Below are 27,327 nucleotides of genomic sequence, written 5' to 3'. Positions count from 1 at the left end.
ACGTTCATCAAAATGAACAAGTCATGGATCCACAAGGAATTTACTACCCCTGTGTCATCCTGGGGAGAGTAAATGCTTGTGGATTTGGAATGTGCTTGATGCAAATGTACCTGTGAAGTGTACAGCTGGGGCACAACTGCTGCTACTGAAGGGGTGGGTGTCTGTGTGGCCCAATTTTCGGAAAAAAGGGAGACTCTTCTTGGAGTAACCCTTGCTGTGTTTTTTAAAAGGAGCCAAGATGAACAGAGCTGGGATCAGGAAAGAGTTAGCTACCTACCCCGGTGTTATCCTGGGGACGGTTAAGGATGGCATATTTTTGAATGTGCTTGATGCAAATCTAGCTGTGAAGTGTACAACTGGGGCACAAGTGCTGCCACTGAAGGGGTGGGTGTGTGTGTGGCCCAATTTTTGGAAAAAAGGGAGACTCCGCTTGGAGTCACCTTGCGGTGTTTTACATGATTTTAGAAGGGCGTGCCATGCCTATATCTGTGTCTCCACCTCTTTTTGCTTGTCCAGCTCTTTTGTTTTCGCATGAGTATATGTCCTTGTCATTTTCCCATGTGTTTGTGTTGTGTTGTGAGTTGTTTGTCACCTTTTGGACACCTTTTAGGGTGTTTTATAGGTGTTTTTATGTGTTTGTGATTGCCTCCCATTGTTTCCTATGCGGTTCGAGTGGTTCGCCGAACCGGTTCGCCGAACCGAACTCGAACGGGACTTCCGTTCGGCGAACCAAACTCGAGCCGAATCAAGGCCGGTTCCCTCATCTCTAGTCATCAGAATTGTTTATTTAGCTACTTTTATGAATGGATAGTGGAAGGTTTGTGGATATTTCATATAAATAAGGCAGATTTTCTTGCAAATTAAAGTGCTTCTCAGCCACATTATTCCCTAACACATATTCTCTCTCTTGCTTCATATTATCTTCTGAAATGGAGAGGAAAATGTATGATTTATCAAAACCCCATCATGTGGAGGAAATGAGAAACATGCTGTTAGATGATGATGATGATGCAGACCCCACAATGAATGAGGATTTAGGAGAAGAAAGTGAGATTGATTCTCATGATGAGGTGGAAGTATGTGAATTAAATTCTGAAACAGAGCAAGATGGTGACAGTGATGAGGATGAAGATGTAGAATCATATTATATGGGAAAAGATAAAAAAACCAAATGGAACAAGAATCCACCCATGAAAAAATGTAGGGAACCTCAAAACTTTGTCACTCACCTTCCTTCAGTTTTGGGAACAGCAAGTAATGCGAAAACTGCAGCTGAATGCTGGAATACTTTTTTCATAGATGACATTCTGGACTCTATTGTCATATACACAAACCAATATATAGAAAATATAAAGGACAAGTTCATCTGTAACAGAATCATCAAGCCCACGGATGAAATCGAACTGCATGCTTTTTTTGGATTATTATACCCTGCAGGAGATTATAGGGCAAATCGACAAAGTTTGGAGGAACTTTGGAGTAAAGATGGTGATGGAATTGAAAAATGTAGCCTTGTTATGTCTCTAAAAAGATTCAAGGTTCTAATTCGTTACTTTCGGTTTGATGACAGAACTACATGAACCGAACGTAAAACATATGACCGGCTTGCTCCAATTCGCGATTTATTCCAAAAATTTGTGGAAAACTGTAAGAAAAACTTTCGCCCTGGGGAGAGTGTCACTATTGACGAAATGCTCCCTGGTTTTCGTGGCAGATGCGCATCAATACATTCCATCAAAGCCTAGCAAATACGCAACAAAAATGTATGCCCTTTTTGATTCCAGTAAAACCTACACATACAACCTTGAAATTTTTGCTGGAAAACAGCCAGATGGTCCTTACTGTGTCAGCAACAAACCCACTTATGTTGTGAAAAGAAAGTCTGAGCCCTTAGTTGGATCAGGTCGTAATATAACAGCTGACAATTGGTTTTCAAATTGTGATCTTATTGATTACCTAAAAACGCAGAAGCTTTCATATGTCGGAACTGTAAGAAAATATAAAAAAGAATTGCCGCCACAGCATGTTAGTGTGAAAGGGAGAAAACAGTATAGCAGTAAGTTTGCATTCCATAATGGAAAGGTTTTAATTTCCTATGTACCACGCGAAAAAAAAATGTACTTCTTCTCTCAATGCTTCATAATGATGATGCTATCGATCCTAAATCTGAAGCCCAAAAAACCCCAGAGATGATTACATTTTATAATGCAACCAAAGGGGGTGTTGATACAGCTGATCAGATGTGCTCACCTTTCAGCGTCAGCATAAACACCAAGCCCTGGCCAATGGTCATATTTTTCGCTATGTTAAATTTGGGTGGTAAAAATTCACAAACCATTTACATTGAAAACCAGCTTGAACTACTCTGTAGACGAGTGTACCTGAAAAAATTGGCCCATAAACTAGTGCTTGGAGAGCTACGCAGGAGAAGTATGAAAACCATCGGTATCCCCTCTCACCTTCAAGTTAAGGCCCCGTCACACTAAGCAACATCGTTAGCAACATCGCTGCTAACGAACAACTTTTGTGACGTTGCTAGCGATGTTGCTGTGTGTGACATCCAGCAACAACCTGGCCCCTGCTGTGAGTTCGTTGGTTGTTGCTGAATGTCCTGGGCAATTTTTTAGTTGTTGCTGTCCCGCTGTGAAGCACAGATCGCTGTGTGTGACAGCGAGACAGCAACAACTAATGTGCAGGCAGCAGGAGCCGGCTTCTGCGGAGGCTGGTAACCACAGTAAACATCGGGTAACCAAGAAGCCCTGTCCTTGGTTACCCGATATTTACCTTTGTTACCAGCCTCCGCCGCTCTCACTGTCAGTGCCGGCTCCTGCTCTGTGCACATGTAGCTGCAGGACACATCGGGTTAATTAACCCGATGTGTGCTGTAGCTAGGAGAGCAGGGAGCCAGCGCTAAGCATTGTGCGCTGCTCCCTGCTCTGTGCACATGTAGCTGCAGGACACATCGGGTAATTAACCCGATGTGTGCTGTAACTAGGAGAGCAGGGAGCCAGCGCTCAGTGTGCGCTGCTCCCTGCTCTCTGCACGTGTAGCTCCGTGCGCTGGTAACCAAGGTAAATATCGGGTTGGTTACCCGATATTTACCTTAGTTACCAAGCGCAGCATCTTCCACGCGGCACTGGGGGCTGGTCACTGGTTGCTGGTAAGCTCACCAGCAACTCGTGTAGCGACACTCCAGCGATCCCTGCCAGGTCAGGTTGCTGGTGGGATCGCTGGAGCGTCGCAGTGTGACATCTCACCAGCAACCTCCTAGCAACTTACCAGCGATCCCTATCGTTGTTGGGATCGCTGGTAAGTTGCTTAGTGTGACTGGACCTTTATGCTCAGAAGATTCCGATCAGATATTGATAATGAAAATCCAACACCTGTACCACCTCCCAAAAGAAGGGGATGCAGCACCATGGAAAGCAGACACAGAAGGCTTTCTAATTATGAATGTCTCAAATGTCATGAGGCAATCTGCCTGATACATGCAAAAAGGATGTGCAATTCTTGCTCTTTACTCTGCAAATGTTTTTGTTTTTTCTGGGGAAACTTCAGGATCTAATTCCGAATAATTATGTGTAATATTATTTTAGGTGCCTTGAAATTATGTTTTTTTGCCAATTTTTTCTCTTTTTAATAACCATTATTAGTGATGAGCGAGTACTAAAAAGCTCGGGTGCTCGAAGCTCGGGCCGAGCCTCCCAAGATACTCGTGTACTCGGCCCGAGCAACGAGCCCAATGTTATCCTATGGGAGACCCGAGTATTTTTGTGAAATGACCTCCCGGCAGCATGGAGAAACCCTAAAAATGGCACAAAAGTCTCAGAAGAGTGCTCAAATGACATGGCAACAGCATGGGGAAGACCCCTTGAAGCATTTATCACTCAAAAGTCACAGCTGTGAACAATTTTGTCCGCGTTTTATGCCATTTTTACGGACTCACCAGAAAACCTTCCAAAATGACCCCAAAATGATTTTTCATGGCAGAAATGTTAAGGGCACATACCCAATAGTGAGATAGAGCTGGTGTATGTTACTTTTTGAGATTAATACATGAAAGATTTTACGTGAAAACATTGTGTGGCACTCCGATGTCCCTGAGAAGAGACGTACATGAAGGCCTCTTGAGTCTAATGTGCCCATTTTGAGGAAGTGAGTCTTTGTAGTATTTTCCTTTGCCAGGGCAGTCCAAAATTGTGAGGTTCACCAATGTCCCTGGATAGAGACGTGCATGATGGCCTGTAAACCTGAAGTGCCCATTGTAAGGAAGTGGGTCTATTTCAGTATAGCCCTTTGCCAGGGCAGCCAAAAATTGGGAGGCTCCACATTGTCCCTGGATAGAGACGTGCATGATGGCCTGTAAACCTGAAGTGCCCATTGTAAGGAAGTGGGTCTATTTTAGTATAGCCCTTTGCCAGGGCAGCCAAAAATTGGGAGGCTCCACATTGTCCCTGGATAGAGACGTGCATGATGGCCTGTAAACCTGAAGTGCCCATTGTAAGGAAGTGGGTCTATTTCAGTATAGCCCTTTGCCAGGGCAGCCAAAAATTGGAAAGCTCCACATTGTCCCTGGATAGAGACGTGCATGATGGCCTGTAAACCTGAAGTGCCCATTGTAAGGAAGTGGGTCTATTTCAGTATAGCCCTTTGCCAGGGCAGCCAAAAATTGGGAGGCTCCACATTGTCCCTGGATAGAGACGTGCATGATGGCCTGTAAACCTGAAGTGCCCATTGTAAGGAAGTGGGTCTATTTTAGTATAGCCCTTTGCCAGGGCAGCCAAAAATTGGGAGGCTCCACATTGTCCCTGGATAGAGACGTGCATGATGGCCTGTAAACCTGAAGTGCCCATTGTAAGGAAGTGGGTCTATTTCAGTATAGCCCTTTGCCAGGGCAGCCAAAAATTGGGAGGCTCCACATTGTCCCTGGATAGAGACGTGCATGATGGCCTGTAAACCTGAAGTGCCCATTGTAAGGAAGTGGGTCTATTTTAGTATAGCCCTTTGCCAGGGCAGCCAAAAATTGGGAGGCTCCACATTGTCCCTGGATAGAGACGTGCATGATGGCCTGTAAACCTGAAGTGCCCATTGTAAGGAAGTGGGTCTATTTCAGTATAGCCCTTTGCCAGGGCAGCCAAAAATTGGGAGGCTCCACATTGTCCCTGGATAGAGACGTGCATGATGGCCTGTAAACCTGAAGTGCCCATTGTAAGGAAGTGGGTCTATTTCAGTATAGCCCTTTGCCAGGGCAGCCAAAAATTGGGAGGCTCCACATTGTCCCTGGATAGAGACGTGCATGATGGCCTGTAAACCTGAAGTGCCCATTGTAAGGAAGTGGGTGTATTTCAGTATAGCCCTTAGGCAGGGCAGCCAAAAATTGGGAGGCTCCACGTTGTCCCTGGGTAGAGACGTGCATGAGGGCCTCAAAACATTGTTCCCATTGCAAAGGAGCGGGTCTCCTGTCGTTGTAATGTCCATTCTGCAAAGAATGGGCGAAAAAATTTACCACTGGGGGTATACCTGAAACAAAGACCTAACTATTGTAACGGTCATCATGATGGCGCATGAGGAGAAGGAGGAGCAGTCCAGCGATTATCCAAAGTCGAGAAGTGTACCCATGGGTGAGTGGAGGTACATGGCAAACTTTAAACTCCGCTCTCATTTGCTGGTGGTGTGGTGAAGTCTGGCCCAATCCAACCCTTGTTCATCTTTATCAGAGTCAGCCTGTCAGCATTTTCAGTTGACAGGCGGGTGCGTTTATCTGTAATGATTCCACCTGCGGCACTAAAAACACGCTCTGACAAAACGCTAGCAGCAGGGCAGGCCAGGACTTCCAAGGCGTAGAGAGCCAATTCATGCCACGTGTCCAGCTTGGATACCCAATAATTGTAAGGCACAGAGGAATGTCGGAGTACAGTTGTTCGATCTGCAAGGTACTCCTTCAGCATCTGGGCAAACTTAGGATTTCTTGTGGCACTACCCCGCACCTCAGGGGCTGTGGTACGTGAGGGGCTGAGAAAACTGTCCCACATCTTAAAGACTGTTCCCCTACCTCTGGCGGATTGGACTTGTGCCTCTCTCGGCTGTACGCCTCGGTTGTCCACTGATTCCTGACCTATGCCGCTAGCGTTTTGTGAGGGGAATGCTTTGCCTACTTCCGTGAGTATGGCCTTCCGAAACTGCTGCATTTTGGTTGACCTCTCCTCCACGGGAATAAGAGACAAAAAGTTCTCCTTGTAGCGTGGGTCTAACAGTGTTACCAACCAGTAATGATTGTCGGCCAAGATGTTCTTAACGCGAGGGTCACGAGACAGGCAGCTTACCATAAAGTCAGCCATGTGCGCCAGACTCTTAACAGCCAGGACTTCAGTAGCCTGACCAACAAGATGACTGAACATGCTGTCCTCCTCCTCCTCCTCCTCCTCCTCCTCCTCCTCATCTACCCTGTCCTCTGGCCAGCCACGCTGAATCGAGGATATGACTGGTGTGCATGTCATATCCTCAATTTGGCCGGAGAGTTGCTCCATGTCTTCATCCTCCTCCTCGTCATAGTCCTCCACTGCACGTTGTGATGAGACGAGGCTGGGCTGTGTGTTATCACCCACACCCACTACTGTTTCTTGCTGCAACTCATCGCGCTCCGCCTGCAATGCATCATGTTTGTTTTTCAGCAGGGACCGTTTTAGAAGGCAGAGTAGCGGTATGGTGACGCTAATAATGGCGTCATCACCACTCACCATCTTGGTGGAGTCCTCAAAGTTTTGGAGGATGGTACATAGGTCTGACATCCATCTCCACTCCTCAGGTGTTATGTGTGGAGTTTGACCCATTTCCCGACGGCTTAGGTGATGCAGGTACTCAACAACTGCCCTCTTCTGCTCACATATCCTGACCAACATGTGCAGAGTTGAATTCCAACGCGTGGGGACATCACACACCAGTCTGTGAGCCGGAAGATGCAAACTGCGCTGAAAGCCGGCAAGGCCGGCTGAAGCAGTAGGTGACTTTCGAAAATGTGCAGACAGGCGGCGAACTTTTACCAGCAGATCAGACAGCTTTGGGTATGACTTTATAAACCGCTGAACCACGAGGTTGAGCACATGGGCCACGCATGGAACATGTGTCAGCTGGCCTCGCCTCAAAGCCGCCACCAGGTTCCGGCCATTGTCACAAACGACCTTTCCTGGCTTTAGGTTCAGAGGTGTGAGCCAGTGATCTGCCTGCTGTTTCAGAGCTGTCCACAGCTCTTCTGCATTGTGGGGTTTGTCACCTATGCAGATTAGCTTCAGCACAGCCTGTTGCCGCTTCGCCGAGGCAGTGCTGCAGTGCTTCCAGCTTGTGACTGGTGTGGAGGGCACAGTGGATGAGGATGCGCAGGAGGAGGAGGAGGCTGAAGAGCATGACATTCCGGAGCTGTAGAGTGTGGGTGAAACACTGACTGAGGTAGGGCCTGCAAACCTTGGTGTGGGAAGGACGTGTTCCGTCCCTCGCTCAGACTGGGTCCCAGCTTCCACAATATTAACCCAGTGTGCCGTCAACGAGATGTAGCGGCCTTGCCCACAAGCACTTGTCCACGTGTCTGTGGTTAGGTGGACCTTGGGTGAAACAGCGTTGTTCAGGGCACGTGTGATGTTTTGTGACACGTGGTTATGCAACGCGGGGACGGCACACCGGGAGAAATAGTGGCGGCTGGGGACCGAGTAACGTGGGACAGCTGCCGCCATCAGGTCACGGAATGCTTCTGTCTCCACCAGCCTAAAAGGCAACATTTCCAGCGCAAGCAGTCGCGAAATGTTAGCATTTAGAACTGTGGCATGTGGGGTGTTGGCAGTGTATTTGCGCCTGCGTTCAAAGGTTTGCTGAATGGATAACTGAACGCTGCGCTGGGACAAGGACGTGCTTGATGATGGTGTTCTTTCTGCGTAGGCAACTGCAGGTGCAGGAGTGGAGGAGGCTTGTTCGCAGGCAGCATGGACAGAGGATTGGCTCGCATGCACAACCAGCGAAGACGTAGCAGTGACATCAGCAAGCACTGCTCCTCGACTCTGTTGTACTTCCCACAAAGTCGGGTGCTTGGCTGACATGTGCCTGATCATGCTGGTGGTGGTCAGGCTGCTAGTTTTGGTACCCCTGCTGATGCTGGCACGGCAGGTGTTGCAAATGGCCTTTTTTGAATCATCTGGATCCAACTTAAAAAACTGCCAGACTCGTGAAGACCTAACATTTGTACAGGCACCTTGTGTCGTCGTGTTGTTCCGGGGAACGGTTGCCTGACTTCTGCCTGGGGCCACCACCCTGCTTCTTACTGCCTGTTGTGATGCTACGCCTCCCTCCCCCTGTGCACTGCTGTCCTCGCTCTGCATATCCTCCTGCCAGGTTGGGTCAGTTACTGGATCATCCACCACGTCGTCTTCCTCTTCCGCACCCTGCTCCTCCTCCTGACTTGCTGACAATTGTGTCTCATCATCGTCCACCACTTGTTGAGACACGTTGCCAACTTCGTGAGAACGTGGCTGCTCAAATATTTGGCCATCTGTACAGACGATCTCCTCATGACCCACTTCAATATGAGCTGGCGAGAGGCCAGAATGTGTGAATGGAAACGTGAACAGCTCTTCCGAGTGTCCAAGTGTGGGATCATTAATGTCCGAGGAGGACGTGTACTCAGCCTGGTGGTAGGAAGGAGGATCAGGTTCAGAAATGTGCGGTGCAGTATCACGGCTACTGACACTTGACCGTGTGGAAGACAGAGTGTTTGTGGTGGTGCCAATCTGACTGGAAGCATTATCCGCTATCCAACTAACAACCTGTTGACACTGGTCTTGGTTCAAGAGCGGTGTACTGCTGCGGGCCCCAAGAATTTGGGACAGGACGTGCGAGCGACTAGATGTGGCCCTTTGTTGTGGCGAAATTAGAGCTTGCCCACGACCTCGGCCTCTGCCTGCACCACCATCACGTCCACTTCCTTGTTCCTTGCCAATGCCCTTGCGCATTTTGCAATGCTGTGCACTGCTGACGTGTATATTCACTACTTGTGCGTTATATCAAAGTTTCTGGAAATTGCACACAAGTGCACCTGTACGCTGCCACCGACAGGCACACACGTGCGGTTTTTAAATGCAAGCACGGACGCACTAAGAACCTAACACAGGTTTTAGGAGCAAAAATTAAGAACTCTGACACTATCAGCCACTGCTGACTGACGTGTATTATACACTACACTTGTGCGTTATATAATAGTTTGGTAAAAACGCACACCAGTGCACCTGTACGCTGCCACCAACAGGCACACACGTGCGGTTTTAAAAACCAAGCACGGACGCAATAATAACCTAACACAGGTTTTAGGAGCAAAAATTAAGAACTCTGACACTATCAGCCACTGCTGACTGACGTGTATTATACACTACACTTGTGCGTTATATAATAGTTTGGTAAACGCACACCAGTGCACCTGTACGCTGCCACCAACAGGCACACACGTGCGGTTTTAAAAACCAAGCACGGACGCAATAATAACCTAACACAGGTTTTAGGAGCAAAAATTAAGAACTCTGACACTATCAGCCACTGCTGACTGACGTGTATTATACACTACACTTGTGCGTTATATAATAGTTTGGTAAACGCACACCAGTGCACCTGTACGCTGCCACCAACAGGCACACACGTGCGGTTTTAAAAACCAAGCACGGACGCAATAATAACCTAACACAGGTTTTAGGAGCAAAAATTAAGAACTCTGACACTATCAGCCACTGCTGACTGACGTGTATTATACACTACACTTGTGCGTTATATAATAGTTTGGTAAAAACGCACACCAGTGCACCTGTACGCTGCCACCAACAGGCACACACGTGCGGTTTTAAAAACCAAGCACGGACGCAATAATAACCTAACACAGGTTTTAGGAGCAAAAATTAAGAACTCTGACACTATCAGCCACTGCTGACTGACGTGTATTATACACTACACTTGTGCGTTATATAATAGTTTGGTAAACGCACACCAGTGCACCTGTACGCTGCCACCAACAGGCACACACGTGCGGTTTTAAAAACCAAGCACGGACGCAATAATAACCTAACACAGGTTTTAGGAGCAAAAATTAAGAACTCTGACACTATCAGCCACTGCTGACTGACGTGTATTATACACTACACTTGTGCGTTATATAATAGTTTGGTAAACGCACACCAGTGCACCTGTACGCTGCCACCAACAGGCACACACGTGCGGTTTTAAAAACCAAGCACGGACGCAATAATAACCTAACACAGGTTTTAGGAGCAAAAATTAAGAACTCTGACACTATCAGCCACTGCTGACTGACGTGTATTATACACTACACTTGTGCGTTATATAATAGTTTGGTAAAAACGCACACCAGTGCACCTGTACGCTGCCACCAACAGGCACACACGTGCGGTTTTAAAAACCAAGCACGGACGCAATAATAACCTAACACAGGTTTTAGGAGCAAAAATTAAGAACTCTGACACTATCAGCCACTGCTGACTGACGTGTATTATACACTACACTTGTGCGTTATATAATAGTTTGGTAAACGCACACCAGTGCACCTGTACGCTGCCACCAACAGGCACACACGTGCGGTTTTAAAAACCAAGCACGGACGCAATAATAACCTAACACAGGTTTTAGGAGCAAAAATTAAGAACTCTGACACTATCAGCCACTGCTGACTGACGTGTATTATACACTACACTTGTGCGTTATATAATAGTTTGGTAAACGCACACCAGTGCACCTGTACGCTGCCACCAACAGGCACACACGTGCGGTTTTAAAAACCAAGCACGGACGCAATAATAACCTAACACAGGTTTTAGGAGCAAAAATTAAGAACTCTGACACTATCAGCCACTGCTGACTGACGTGTATTATACACTACACTTGTGCGTTATATAATAGTTTGGTAAAAACGCACACCAGTGCACCTGTACGCTGCCACCAACAGGCACACACGTGCGGTTTTAAAAACCAAGCACGGACGCAATAATAACCTAACACAGGTTTTAGGAGCAAAAATTAAGAACTCTGACACTATCAGCCACTGCTGACTGACGTGTATTATACACTACACTTGTGCGTTATATAATAGTTTGGTAAAAACGCACACCAGTGCACCTGTACGCTGCCACCAACAGGCACACACGTGCGGTTTTAAAAACCAAGCACGGACGCAATAATAACCTAACACAGGTTTTAGGAGCAAAAATTAAGAACTCTGACACTATTAGCCACTGCTGACTGACGTGTATTATACACTACACTTGTGCGTTATATAATAGTTTGGTAAACGCACACCAGTGCACCTGTACGCTGCCACCAACAGGCACACACGTGCGGTTTTAAAAACCAAGCACGGACGCAATAATAACCTAACACAGGTTTTAGGAGCAAAAATTAAGAACTCTGACACTATCAGCCACTGCTGACTGATGTGTATTATACACTACACTTGTGCGTTATATAATAGTTTGGTAAACGCACACCAGTGCACCTGTACGCTGCCACCAACAGGCACACACGTGCGGTTTTAAAAACCAAGCACGGACGCAATAATAACCTAACACAGGTTTTAGGAGCAAAAATTAAGAACTCTGACACTATCAGCCACTGCTGACTGACGTGTATTATACACTACACTTGTGCGTTATATAATAGTTTGGTAAAAACGCACACCAGTGCACCTGTACGCTGCCACCAACAGGCACACACGTGCGGTTTTAAAAACCAAGCACGGACGCAATAATAACCTAACACAGGTTTTAGGAGCAAAAATTAAGAACTCTGACACTATCAGCCACTGCTGACTGACGTGTATTATACACTACACTTGTGCGTTATATAATAGTTTGGTAAACGCACACCAGTGCACCTGTACGCTGCCACCAACAGGCACACACGTGCGGTTTTAAAAACCAAGCACGGACGCAATAATAACCTAACACAGGTTTTAGGAGCAAAAATTAAGAACTCTGACACTATCAGCCACTGCTGACTGACGTGTATTATACACTACACTTGTGCGTTATATAATAGTTTGGTAAACGCACACCAGTGCACCTGTACGCTGCCACCAACAGGCACACACGTGCGGTTTTAAAAACCAAGCACGGACGCAATAATAACCTAACACAGGTTTTAGGAGCAAAAATTAAGAACTCTGACACTATCAGCCACTGCTGACTGACGTGTATTATACACTACACTTGTGCGTTATATAATAGTTTGGTAAAAACGCACACCAGTGCACCTGTACGCTGCCACCAACAGGCACACACGTGCGGTTTTAAAAACCAAGCACGGACGCAATAATAACCTAACACAGGTTTTAGGAGCAAAAATTAAGAACTCTGACACTATCAGCCACTGCTGACTGACGTGTATTATACACTACACTTGTGCGTTATATAATAGTTTGGTAAACGCACACCAGTGCACCTGTACGCTGCCACCAACAGGCACACACGTGCGGTTTTAAAAACCAAGCAAGGACGCAATAATAACCTAACACAGGTTTTAGGAGCAAAAATTAAGAACTCTGACACTATCAGCCACTGCTGACTGACGTGTATTATACACTACACTTGTGCGTTATATAATAGTTTGGTAAACGCACACCAGTGCACCTGTACGCTGCCACCAACAGGCACACACGTGCGGTTTTAAAAACCAAGCACGGACGCAATAATAACCTAACACAGGTTTTAGGAGCAAAAATTAAGAACTCTGACACTATCAGCCACTGCTGACTGACGTGTATTATACACTACACTTGTGCGTTATATAATAGTTTGGTAAAAACGCACACCAGTGCACCTGTACGCTGCCACCAACAGGCACACACGTGCGGTTTTAAAAACCAAGCACGGACGCAATAATAACCTAACACAGGTTTTAGGAGCAAAAATTAAGAACTCTGACACTATCAGCCACTGCTGACTGACGTGTATTATACACTACACTTGTGCGTTATATAATAGTTTGGTAAACGCACACCAGTGCACCTGTACGCTGCCACCAACAGGCACACACGTGCGGTTTTAAAAACCAAGCACGGACGCAATAATAACCTAACACAGGTTTTAGGAGCAAAAATTAAGAACTCTGACACTATCAGCCACTGCTGACTGACGTGTATTATACACTACACTTGTGCGTTATATAATAGTTTGGTAAAAACGCACACCAGTGCACCTGTACGCTGCCACCAACAGGCACACACGTGCGGTTTTAAAAACCAAGCACGGACGCAATAATAACCTAACACAGGTTTTAGGAGCAAAAATTAAGAACTCTGACACTATCAGCCACTGCTGACTGACGTGTATTATACACTACACTTGTGCGTTATATAATAGTTTGGTAAAAACGCACACCAGTGCACCTGTACGCTGCCACCAACAGGCACACACGTGCGGTTTTAAAAACCAAGCACGGACGCAATAATAACCTAACACAGGTTTTAGGAGCAAAAATTAAGAACTCTGACACTATCAGCCACTGCTGACTGACGTGTATTATACACTACACTTGTGCGTTATATAATAGTTTGGTAAACGCACACCAGTGCACCTGTACGCTGCCACCAACAGGCACACACGTGCGGTTTTAAAAACCAAGCACGGACGCAATAATAACCTAACACAGGTTTTAGGAGCAAAAATTAAGAACTCTGACACTATCAGCCACTGCTGACTGATGTGTATTATACACTACACTTGTGCGTTATATAATAGTTTGGTAAACGCACACCAGTGCACCTGTACGCTGCCACCAACAGGCACACACGTGCGGTTTTAAAAACCAAGCACGGACGCAATAATAACCTAACACAGGTTTTAGGAGCAAAAATTAAGAACTCTGACACTATCAGCCACTGCTGACTGACGTGTATTATACACTACACTTGTGCGTTATATAATAGTTTGGTAAAAACGCACACCAGTGCACCTGTACGCTGCCACCAACAGGCACACACGTGCGGTTTTAAAAACCAAGCACGGACGCAATAATAACCTAACACAGGTTTTAGGAGCAAAAATTAAGAACTCTGACACTATCAGCCACTGCTGACTGACGTGTATTATACACTACACTTGTGCGTTATATAATAGTTTGGTAAACGCACACCAGTGCACCTGTACGCTGCCACCAACAGGCACACACGTGCGGTTTTAAAAACCAAGCACGGACGCAATAATAACCTAACAGGTTTTTTTGGGGAGCGACAATTACAGTACAGACAAGTCAGACACTATCTGGACTGTTTTACACTGTGTACACCAGCCCCAGATATGAAGGCTGGTATACGGTCACCACTACCCTGCCTGCCTGCCTGCCTGTATACTGCTACAATAGTCCTGACAAGGACTCTTTTGGTCACTAGCCTGTATTCAGACCTGGCTATACCCTGCCTGTATATAGCAACAATAGTCCTGAGAAGGACTCTGCTACTGTACGCCGACCTGGCTATACCCTGCCTGCCTGTATACAACTAGAATAGTCCTGAGAAGGACTTTTGGTCACACTGTTTGCAGCCCTGCAACTGAAAAAGCTATAAAGGGCCGCAAAGCTTTCCCTGAATCAGCGACACTCTCCCTACACTCACTGTCAGAATAGCTGTGAGCAGAGCACAGCGCGCCGGCCTATATAAAGGCTCGGTGATGCTGTGCAGGCCGGCCAATCACTGCAATTCCACAACTAACAGGGCTGTGGCATTGCAGTGGTCTGCCAGCCAATCCCTGCATGAGGGCTGGCTCTCAAAAGAGCGCCAACATGCAGAAATGAAGACCACGAGTAAAGCACGAGTATCGCGAGATTACTCGGTCCCCGCCGAGCAGCCCGAGTACAGTGATACTCGTGCGAGTACCGAGTAGTGACAAGCATGCTCGCTCATCACTAACCATTATGTGTTATAACTGGGGACTATTTGGTGGGAGTTTTGAAATGTGTGTATTTCAGAGTTATTACTTTTATGTTGAGTAAATGGTTTTGTTTTGCACCTGATAATGTGTAGTCTCTTTTATTGCATCCCTATGAAGGTCTCTGATCACTTTTAGATCACTGAAATTACAAAAATTAGATATTATAGTTATTTTTCTAGCCTGCGCCTGACGGGCACATTATTCCCAAACTTGTTATTAAAAATATTGTTCCCACCAGAGGGTTAAGAAAAAAATGGAACTTTGCATCCATGCTTGGATTTTGGAGATGTTAGTAAGATCACTGTTTGCAATCCATATTCTTTGATTTTTTATACCTGACCTCTTTTTTCAACTAGTTGAAACCAAATCATTTTCTAAACTTTTTATTAGGTGGACGTATAACCTCATACATATTTGAAAAGAAGATGAGTGGAAAACCCTGTTCAATACGCCAGAGGTCACTTTGAAAATTTGGTGATGTTGTTGACTAAAGGCCCTGTCACACACAGAGAGAAATCTGTGGCAGATCTGTGGTTGCAGTGAAATTGTGGACAATCAGTGCCAGGTTTGTGGCTGTGTACAAATGGAACAATATGTCCATGACTTCACTGCAGCCACAGATCTGCCAAAGATTTATCCCTGTGTGTGACGGGGCCTAAATGCTCCAGCAGTTTTTCACAGCTTAATGATATTTTTCAACCTCTATAGGTAGATTTTTTGTGATTTATTTGGAAGACATATTGATTTACTCATGTTCTCATGAGAAGCATCATAAGCACATTCTTCAAATTCTTTATGACAATAATTTATTTCTAAAACTGGAGAAATATAAATTTGAGGTTTAACAGGTACTTTTTTTGTGTCATTCGATTTACTTCATCTGGGTTTTAGATGGACCCCATAAAGGTACAGGCCGTCCTGGATTGGGTACAACCTACTTAACTTAGGAGCATTTTAGAAATTCTTAGGTTTAGCTAGATACTATAAAAAGTTTGTGAAGAATTTCTCAGTTATTTTAAAACTTACCGATATGACCAAGAAGGGTAATGATTTTTCCTCTTGGTCTGAAGAGACTGGGGAGGCCTTTGCTGCTCTCAAAATCGCATTATTTAAAACTCTGAATCTCAGTTAACCCAAGGTTGATTGCCTTTTGTAGTTGAGATAGATGCCTCTTCTGTTGCGATGAGTGCAGTTCTCTCACACAAGAAAGATTGTTACCTTCATCCTTGTGCTATTTTTTCTCAGACGTTGTTCTCAGAAGTTGAATCAATCTATGATATTGGGGACCGAGAGATTCTGGCAGTTAAGAGAGTATTTGAGGAGTGAAAACATTGGTTACATGGTGGCTAAACATAAGGTTACAGTTATTATCAACCATAAAAACCTGCTGTATGTTGACGCCACCAAAGATCTAAAACACGACACAGGCCCAGTTGGCCCTTTTTTCACCCAGTTTGACTTTTCTGGGACAAATCTCCCTTGATCTAAGAATGTTATGGATGATGCTTTGTCACATAGCTTTGTTCTGGAACTGAAGAACAAAAATTGGTTAAGATTCATAGTGAAGGGGTGGTGGGAGGTTTTCTGTGGATTCCTCTCAGACAGCGCATTCAGGAGGCTCAGGATAGTGCACCAGAGAGATTATCTGTGAACAAACATTTTGTACCATCCTCTTTATGCACAGATCATCTTAATGAAGTGCATGATTCCATGTTGGCCAGTCACCTGGGTTCTTCTACCATTTGACGGGCTATTTTGAGGGCCTCTTGGTGGCAAAATGCTTGTAAGAGGGTTGATGAGTAAGTCCGTAAATGAGTTTGCGCCAGGATCAAATCTTCTCTCTATTACCTGGTGGGTTTTTTCCTACCTAACGAGGTCCCGTCTCTGTCATGGATGCACTTTTCCATGGACATGGTCACTGATCTACCTATTTCTGGTGGTGATTCTGTAGTGTGTGTGGTGGTGGACCGTTTTACCAAGATCGTTTATTTCGTTACTCTTTAAAGATTGCCTACGGCTAAGTGTCTAACTACATTATTCATCCCACATATTGTGAAATAATATGTAGTACCTAAGAACAATATTTCCAATAGAGGGATTCAGTTTTTAGCTAGCTTTTGGCTTAGTTTTTGGTCTAGTTTGGGTATTTAACTTTCATTCTCCTCAGTTTATCATAGGAAGACTAATGGGCAGACAGAAAGGAAGAACCAAGATGTAAAATGTTATTTAAGATGTTTTGTTCATCTAATCAGTAGGACGGGGAGGATTTTCTGTCTTCTGCTGAGTTCACTCTCAATATTTGCCCCTCTACAGCTACTAGTATCTTGCCTTCTTTCTGCTGCAAGGGTTTTCATCCTGTTTTTTTGAAACATTTCCAGTTTTAAGTCCTTTGGACCAAAGGAATAGAGATTTTCTTTACATTTGATTAAGCCATGAAGGGAAATTGAAAGTTGAAAAAAGTCTTATGATGACTTCTAACCGGATCACAGACGTAGCAGGGTTCCTGTCTTGAGGGTGCGAAAATTTGTTTGGTTATCCTCAAAAAATCTATGCATTAAATTACCATCTAAGAAATTTGCTCCCAAATTTGATATTCTGTATAAGGCAATCAAAATCCTTAATTTTGTGACGGTCAAACTCCAACTCTCAGAGTCATGGAGTATCAATAACTCCTCCAATCACTGTCTCATTAAAAGGTTTGAGGGGATGCCTGGTATTCGGGACATAATTTAGGTGAATTTGGAGGATGATCGGGGGGATAAGGTTAAGCGAGTCCTGGTTTTGAGATGTCTCAGATATCGGTTGCAGTATCTTGTTAAATTGAGGGGTTATAGTCCGGATTATAACTCCTGGTTGAATGCAGAAGATATGCATACTTATCATCTGGTAAAAAAGTTTTGTCAGTGACATTGGAGAATGAGTATTTCGGAAGGTCCAGTGGCCCTTCATGGAACGGGGGTACTCTCGTGAGTTGTATTTCATCAGGCGGCCTCCTGTGGGCAGTTTCCCTCTCCACTAAGCCACAACCAGGTTAGGTCAATGTCCTTGTTTTGAGCACTTTGATTGTATGTTCATTGCCTTTCTGCCAACAACTGTTTCTAATATATTCAGAGAATTGGTCTGCACACAGACAATAATGATGATGGTGCAAGTGAAGATTGGGTCTGAGACCCTAAAGTCATATATCAAACGAATTCACTGCACTCAATAGTTGTTATGCAAATTGAAGAATTTATTTAACAAAGAAACGCGACTGTGTAGTCATCCGACGTTTTTGACCTGCCTGGGTCTTAATCAAAAGTCGCTGTACTGGACTGGAGGGTGAGAGATGAGGTGCACTGTAGCACTGGTGCATTAAAGAAGATGCCTTGAGGATAATGTACATGGTATGCAAGCGCATCAGCGCTGTTGCTGGTTGTATCTTGTGTCCTTAGGAATTGTCATTATTGTTATTATTATGAATTAGTCAATGTCAATAATGACTTTTGGGTTTTCATTGGCTGTAAGCCATAATCTTCAACATTAACAGAAATAAACACTTGAAATAGATTACTCAGTTTGCAATGACTCTATATAATATATGTGTTTCCCTTTTTGTATTGAATTATGGAAATAAATTTACTTTTTGATGATACACTAATTTATTGAGATGCACCTGTATCTCAGAGAAATAATACACTTTCTCTTCAGCAATATTATTTATCTCTTACAAAATGCTTGCAAAAACAAGTAACTTTGTAATTAACCTTTCATTAAAAATCTATGGCGAACAGAGGGATTTTTAAAATTATAGTTTACTTCTTATTGCCTAGGATGATGATCATCTCTGAAGTCTATCAGAGGAGGCCAGGTTCCTAGACAAGGAAACCATGCTTGGAAGCTGTCAATCTTCAAGTACACAAGCAGGAAACCATGATACAGAGTAGCCGTTCGCTCATGAAAAAGATTAGGCAAGGACAAAGAACTAATGATTTTTTCTTGAGGTAGGTCAATGTTTTGTGGTTTTAAAAAGTGTAAAATGAACATTAACTGAAGCATCCAATGTTCCAATTACATGCAGGAGCAGTTGTGTAATAGTTCCATTACCATTAGGTATATCTAAATAAAATTAATCTGCTCACTTATCACGGTGGTGTTTGTGTTTTATCATGGTGCTGTTTGCACAAAATATAATTAATCTGGCACTTCCCTTGCAAATCACTACCTGGAATAATGAGATGTCACAATGAGAAATAAGAGCTAACATGCTTTGTCAGACATTATTCACACTAATCACCTAATATGATAATGCAGCACTCTTTATACCATATGTATAAACCTTCAAATAAAGTGTTGAACTGTTATTTCATTTCATTTTTGTTTTCATAGTAATAATTACTGCAGTTGTTCATAAAACATGTGGACCCGCAGAAGCGTCGTATAGAGACGCGAAACGGCCATCGTCCAACGTGCCTCGTACACCCCCCCTTCCCCATTGCCTACACTGTTTTATCTAATGATGGAATAAAGGATTTTTGTACACTATAAACTCGGTGAGTGCCTTTCCATTCTACTTTTCTATGTTCTACAAGTGTTTTTCTTCTGTTGTTGTTTTTTCTCTCATGAGCCAGTACTTAATGGACAGATTCGATGTATATGACTTCAGAATGCTGACCATTAACCGCTGAATGTGGATAGTGCCCAGTATTTCCTCCTCTGTTTCATCATTACTTCAGTTGTTATTTGTTTTTATTAAGAAAAAGTATACAATAAACAGGAAGAAAAGGTAATGAGACATAGTGATAAATTGGCATAATCGCACTAGCTTGCCTTTAATGCCCTCTCATCATTGGCCATACTGATAAGACCTTTATTGCAGTGTGTTACCGCAAATGGATGTACCAGCATGGGTATAGAAGCTGTGATATGATAGCCGAGCTCCAGCTATCATGGCAAGGGCCCATGCCTGCACCACCCCTGGTTGTTTTACTTCCTAAATACCTCAATCAAGAGAGATTTCAGCATTTAGGAGGCTGGGAGAAGGATTGTGCTCAATCTGCCACCTCATCAGAACACACACGACATGATCATAGAGTCCCAATTGTTCCCATGGAAACACGTGGTCAAATGATGACTATGGTGGCCTGTTAGACATGCCAAGAGCATGGTCTAACAGGAGTTTTTATCGGTGTCCCATTGACAGGTGTAATGTATTGCTATATTTCCATACTTGGGCATGGCAATACATTACACCAGCAATCAGACTAATAAAAAGTAGTGTCCACTAAGGAAAAAAGTAAAAATAAAGTGAAAATGAAGCGCCCCGGAGACCCTCAGGGAACTATAAGGAATTGCATCCTCTAGGGGATGCAGGACCTACCCCCTGGGACCTGGAGTACCAGTGCCTCTACCACCAAAGCACAACTAAAATCCTAGTTCTCTACTCCACAGCAAGCATAGAGGGTTAACCATGTAAGGGGATGGTTGTCATGGAAAGGAACAAGTTCCTGGGATTATCCAGCCTAGTGGGAGGGGTCAGCAGTCAGTAGAAAGTCGAAAAGTGTGGCACACAAGAGAGGTGTGCAGACATGCCTGAGCTGGGTCTGTGCAGTGGTGACCCGGGGGGCACAGGAGGGAGGTCACATGGTCGGGTACCGGAGATACCACTGGGACCGGAGCATGCACGGGGCACAGGGCCCTAGATCAGGCACCAGTTCTACATAGCTTGATAAATACCTGCTCGGTGAGGACACCTTCATGGACTTCACCGAACCAAATAATCCGAGGGCATCAGCAGTAAACTAGGATCGGTTTTCAGACACGTACCTTCCCACAGGATCCACAATGCCCACCGTATGGAGAAGGAGACTCTAACCCAAAAGGGCCAGTCGGTGCCCAAACGCTCCACGCTATGGGGACCCAACCAACAGAGAGTGCCGGGGACAGAGCAACCTGGGTCACTACATTGGCACTGATACTCCAAGGGACCTGAATCAGCAACTCCTGGGTCCAAGTGAGTAGAGACTGTAAAGACAATCTGCTGTGGTCTCCTTTATTATCCCTCATCATCTCGCAGGCACGGCACTACCTGCGGAGGGCCAAACATCATTGCTGCAATCACCACCAGCTCTGGGAGTACCCACATTTAGCAGCAGCGGTTCTCTATCCTTAACCGCAACGCGCAGGTAGCATCACATGACATTAACTCTATTCACCCCTGTAAATACCCCTTTGATGAAAAGGAGCCCCAGGGCACGGGACCGGGCAATGGCCACCAGAGTGACATTCCCATTTGTTACCGCGCGGGACTGAGTACCCCCTTCCCTGGGCGCAATAAAAACAAATTGTAAAAATATAAAAAAATTATCCCCAAATAAGTAATAAAAAAATACAAAATACATTTTACTAATTAACACGTATATTTATGTAAAAACAAAAATAAACTAAAAAAGTACATATATTTTTCATTGCAGCTTCCAGAACAACCCGATCTATAAATCTGTCACACAAGTTAACCTCTCCAGTGAGCACCATAAAAAAAATGTGGTAAAAATTAAGTTTTTTTCATTAAACCATCAAACAAGTGGAATAAGATTCGATCGAAAAGTCAAATATAAATAAGTATGGTGTCAGTAAAAAGGTCATTGCAACCTGTAGAACAAAGCTGCCATATAGCTCAGTCAGCTAAAAAATAAATTGCTATAGCTGTCAGGAAATAGCGATTCAAAATCATTTTTTTCTTTCTAAAATACATTTGTTTTTATTGTATGAAGGAAGCCAAATATAAAAATAACCCATATATGTGGTGTCGTGGTAATTGTACTAACCAAGGAATAAAACTGTGTTATCATATTTAGTAAACCATGAACGGTATAAAAAAACAAAAAAACTATTTCTGAAATGCTGTTTTTTGTTCATTCTGCCTCTCAAAAATGGGAATAAAAAGCGATTAAAAATGTTATGTGCCCAAAAATGGTACATATAAAATCTTCCACTCATTCCATAAAAAGCAAGCCCTCAGATAACTTTGTAGGCAGAAAAGTGAAAAAAATGATAGCTCTCAAAATATGGTGATTAAAAACTTTTTTTAAGTGTTTGTGGAGACACGGGGGTCAGTGGGTGCTCTCGTCCGCTGGTCCGGCCACCTTTAGAAAGACAGCATGGCCCAGGGCTCATCCCAACTGAACGCCCGACCTCCTTAACCGTGGGCGGAACACTACTCAGACAACACAGGGTGAGGGAATCACAATATTAAGATTTTATAGGATCCCCAAACAATTAACGGCACATAGGACATAACCAGCAAAACACAAAATGTTACAGGCAACAGAGTCTCACCCTTCCGCTGGCTCACCAGGGATTTAGAATGCCCGTGCCTCAGAGCTTCCAGGGCTACTTAATTCAACCCAGCAGCACCCCGCTTTCGGCGGGCACCCACCGAGAATGGAATAACACCAGATTTAGGAAGCTGGCTGAGGTCCGCAAAGTCTGTAGTCAGATGACTGGATTGTCCCAAGCTAAATTCCTTCCTTAGGTAGTCCTTGATATCAAAGCCGAATCCTTGCATTCGATGCTGAAGTCCATATAGTGTTACAATCCAGGTTTAGTTATGGCTTGCCAATCGGATACGCAGGTCCTAGATTGGTAGCATGTAGCAAGAGTCTCCCTGGGCAAGGGCAATGGACAGTCCTGCTTCTTATACCCATGAGCTCTCCATTCAGACCATTGGGGTCTTCACAATTGGTGGATAAGAATGATCTCTTATTGGCTAGATATATTGGCTAGATTTAAAGCCATATTCAAATATCCAGAGACAAGTGGGAGACAAGTAAGTTACATCACATCTAGCAATTCACTTAGTAATACAATGGGAGGTTTGCATAATTGATTTATCTGTGTGTCTGGCCTTCATTAGCCAAGGCAATTACATGAGTCAACAAAAACTTCAATACTAAACTCCCAAGAGTCTTGTAGAACAATGAGACATTATCCCCCAGCTGTAAACAAACTGTCTTTATGTCTGGCTGAATTTTAAGAAAGTTAACCCATGCTAGGCACTGAGAGTCCATGTCGTCACATTCCTCCCCCTTCTTAATATTAACCAGACAGGATAGGCTTCCGATCATCCTTCTCCTCTTGACGGCATTGTCCTTTTTAATGGTGAGGTCAGCAACAGATGCTCGCATCTATACACCACCCCCTGATTATCTCCCCCAGATTGATCAGCCATATTGCGGACAAGCACTAAGGTGGGGTCCATGAGGTGGGCTTGCATAAATTTCTTATTATCAAACTTCCCCCAGTCAATAGCCACAGTCTGGCTAGGCTTACTCATGGTTATTAGCTCAGAAATGGATGATGGAGACTGGGAATGTGAATTATCCTTGGAAAAGATGTTAAAAAGATCCACATCAGGGTCCTGCTTGGCTTGGAAGAGGGTGATGGCTGCTACAAACTGGCTGGATAGTCCTTGTACTAGGTCATACTCCAAAATAACTGGTGTGAGCAGGTAATCCACAAGCCCCACTTTCACTTCCCTCTGGGTGGTATCTGAAACAACAGGCTTGGTGGGCCATCCATGAACCCCACTTCAACTTCCTTCTGGTTAGTCCCCGAAATAACAGGTGTAGGGAGGCTGTCCATAAGCTCCATATGGACCTCTTCTTGGTCAGACCCCAAAATAATAGGTGTGGGGATGCTGATCCTAAGATCCACATCAGCCATGCTGTGGTCAGTCTCAACAATTACAGGTATGGGGAGACTATTCACAAGTCCCACATCGATCGCTTCCTGGTTAGTCCCCAAAATACCAGGTGTGGGGAGGCTGTCCATAAGCTCCACCTCGACCTCTCCCTGGTCCATCGCTAGGTCCAACTGCACACATGCCAGAGCAATGTCCGAGCGCTGGCCCTCAGCCAGGGAGATGGATAATTGGGAATCTCGTAAATGGTCTTCTGGGGAAACAATAACTGGGCTTACCAGGGTAATGGATGAACCAGTGTCTCGTAGTCCCTGGCTCTGTATGTCACAGACCTTGACCAGCTGAGCTGGCAGATGGGCTCCAAGCATGGGGCCTCATTTTTGGAGACAATTTTTATCCATATGTCCAAGGCGCCCACATGTATAACAGCGCCGTAGATTGGGCAAGTCACAGGCCCTGTTTGTAGGCCTTTGTTTTGGTGCAGCTTCTGCGGGGTATCGGGACCACCCTTCTCGAGTGGCTGAATCCTGTCATTTAGAAATTTAGATGTAAATGTCAAAGTAAGGGCTCAGCGTAGAGCACAGGATGTGATCCAAAATGTCATTTAAAATATTCCCAATAAAAGCTTCAACTCATTCCACTCAAAAAAAAGTTTTCCATCAGACATCTGTCAATGAAAATGTAGGATGCAACATGTACTGTGGCACTGCTATAGTTTGTGGTGCCTAAGTTAGATCTTATCCCAAAATCCACTAAATCAAAACTTGGCGCTCAAATCTTATTGAAATAGAAATATATTTAATGAGGTGTTAGCAATCAAGACAATAGACATTTGGACCTTTACTAGTACAGATTGCTAAAGGAACACTGTAGTGGAAAGGAGCAGCTGTGTGGCATCCACCGATGCCAGAGAGACGCCCGTTCCAATCACTATAAAGTCATAAAATGGGGGCTGCAACACCCCAACATGGATAGACGACTGAATATGAGAAGAAATGGGGCTAATCCGCACTGCCGTGGAATAAGTGACAGTAAAGCAATGTTTCTGGTTCGTTATTTATTAGTCTATGCGTTTCAGAGAATGAACATCTCCTTCATCAGGATAAAATCACATTTCTGTAGTGAGGAAAGCCCACTTAATTTACCAGAAGCACGAGCTGGGCATAATATATGGGCACTACCATATACACACACAACAATGGCAGATTTTCAATTTTCACTCAGCAACATCCATTGCTGCTTGTTTGTGGAAAACACCCATGGAGACAAATTAGTCACTATACCTGTGGATTAATTCACATACAGGCATCATTTCTAAAATATTGACAATTGAGGGGGGATTCTGCTCTTCTGGAACTTAGGGGCTTTGTATATGGAGTCTGCAAACTATTCTAGGAAAATCTGTGCCCCAAAGGTCAAATAGCATTCCTTCCCTCCCTCACAAGGCACACTGTGTGGCTAATCAGTACTGTACAGCTACACATGGGGTATTGCCACGCTCAGCAGAAATTGTATAACACATTTAGGTGCCATTGTTTTCAATTTTGCTACTTGAAAATGCAAAATATGGGGCTAAAACTAAATTTTTTGTGGTAAAAAAGTAATTATTTTTTCTTCACTGCCTAATGGTATAAAATTCTAAGCCACACCTTTGATGTCTATATGGTCACTGCAATACTAAATTAATTAATAGAGAGGTGTAAATGAGGTCACTTATGGGGGAGGTCTGCTGTTCTGGCACCTCAGAGTTTTGCCAATGTAACATGTCACCCAAAAACGTATAACAGCAAAATCTGAATTATATTATGGTGCTCCTTCCCTTCTGAGCTTTTCACTGTGCCTGAAAGTAGTTCAAGATTACAGGTAAGGTATTGGTGCAGTTGGGAGAAATTGAACAACAAATTGTCATTTTTTTTTCTTATTATCCATTTTAAAAATTAAAAACTTTGGGCTAATGACTTTTTAGTGGTAAAAATGTAATTATTATTTTTCACGACCCAATGGTATACAATTCTGAGGCACATGTAGTATGAAGAGATGTATTCATTTAGGGGTGTCAGTTGTTAAATGGGGTCACTTATGAGGTGGTCTTCTTTTCAAGCACTTTAGGGACTCTGCCAATATGACATGGCACTGTCAAACCATTCTGACAAAATATGCACTGCAATATGGCTCTCTCTCCCTTCTGACATTTCCACTGTGCCGTAAAAGTTGTTTTCAACCACATACAGTGAGGAAAATAAACAAATCCGGAATTCCAGCGACAAAGTCCAGGAAGTTAGATTAAAACTTATAGAAATGTATTGAAACATATTATAAAGTCCAAGCATTGTTCAGAGCGTGACCGAGAGGACGCGTTTCGAACAAGGTAGTTCTTAGTCTGTCTGAGACAGACTACTCCAGGACCTTGAAATGCTTCTTACAGAGCCACTACTTAGTTGCCCTGGCTGTGTGTTTCTGGTCACTATAATGCTGGAAGACCTCTCTACGACCCATCTTTAATGCTGTTATTAAGGGAAAGAAGTAGTTTAGCAAAATCTCGTGATACATGACACCATCCATCTTCCTTTCAATACAATGAAGTTGTCCTGTCTCCTTTGCAGAAAAGCAGCCCAAAAGTGTAATGTTTCCACCCCATTCTTCACGGTTGGGACAGTGTTTTGGGGTTTGCACTTATCGTTCCTCTTCCTTCAAACACGGCAAGTGAAGTGGATATCAAAAGGTTCTAATTTGATCTCATATGACCACATGACCTTCTCCCAAGCCTCCTCTGGATCATCCAAATGGTCATTGGTGTACTTAAATAGGCCTGGGCAAGTGCTAGTGAGAGCACAGGGATCTTGCATACCCTGCAGGATTTTAATCCATGATGGCGAAGTGTGTTACTAACAGTAATCTTTGAAACTTTTGTCCCAGATATCTTCAGGTCATTGACCAGGTCCTCCCATATAGTTCTGGGTTGATTCCTGACCTTTATCAGAATCATCCTTACCCAATGAATCAAGATCTTCTATTGAGCCCCAGTCATCTTGTGTTTCTTCCATTTTTTAATAATTGCACCTACAGTTGATGCCTTCTCACCAAGCTGCTTGCTTTATTTTCTGTAACCCATTCCAGCCTTGTGCAGGTCTACACTTTTGGCTCTCGTATCCTTAAACTCTTTGGTCTTGGCCATAGTGGAGAGGTTGGCGTGTGATTAATTGAGTGTGTGGACACATAATGTGCTCAAACAGGTGCCATTAATATGGGTAATGAGTTCATAGTAGGAGTGCTTCTTAAAGAAAAAATAACAGGTCTGTGAGAGCTAGAATTCTTGCTGAATACTTATTTCATGCATAAAATGCAAATTAATTATTTAAAAATAATGCAACGTGATTTTCTGGATTTTTTTAGCTTCTCTCTGTTGAAGTTGAAGTGTACCTAGGATAAAAATGACAAACCTTTAAGTTCTTTGTAGGTGGGAAACCTCGCAAAATTGGCAGTGTATCAAATATTTATTTTACTAACTATAGGTTTTATTGGCAAACTCAGGAGGAATTGTATAACAAATTTTATGGCTTGTTTTCTTCTATTACCTTTTTAAAATTATAAACTTAGGGACAAATGAACATTGTATTGAAAAAAATGGGAAACTTTAATTTAATTAGCCCAATGTTATACAATTCTGTGAATTACCTGGCGGGGAAA

At 43.9% G+C, this 27,327-nt stretch overlaps 1 long non-coding RNA gene across 1 annotated transcript in view; it reads left to right on the top strand.

Annotated features, from left to right (window-relative positions):
- LOC142301729 (uncharacterized) overlaps window positions 1-27,327 on the top strand; it is a 93,538-nt gene that overhangs the window by 30,628 nt on the left and 35,583 nt on the right. Inside the window, exons 2-3 of the long non-coding RNA XR_012752873.1 lie at window positions 18,773-18,943; window positions 19,329-19,492. This is a non-coding gene — a long non-coding RNA (uncharacterized LOC142301729). The remainder of the gene's footprint in view (window positions 1-18,772; window positions 18,944-19,328; window positions 19,493-27,327) is intronic.

Source organism: Anomaloglossus baeobatrachus, chromosome 4 (genome assembly GCF_048569485.1).
Source record: "Anomaloglossus baeobatrachus isolate aAnoBae1 chromosome 4, aAnoBae1.hap1, whole genome shotgun sequence".
NCBI lineage: Eukaryota > Metazoa > Chordata > Amphibia > Anura > Aromobatidae > Anomaloglossus > Anomaloglossus baeobatrachus.
This window is presented reverse-complemented; position numbering and strand designations above follow the sequence as displayed.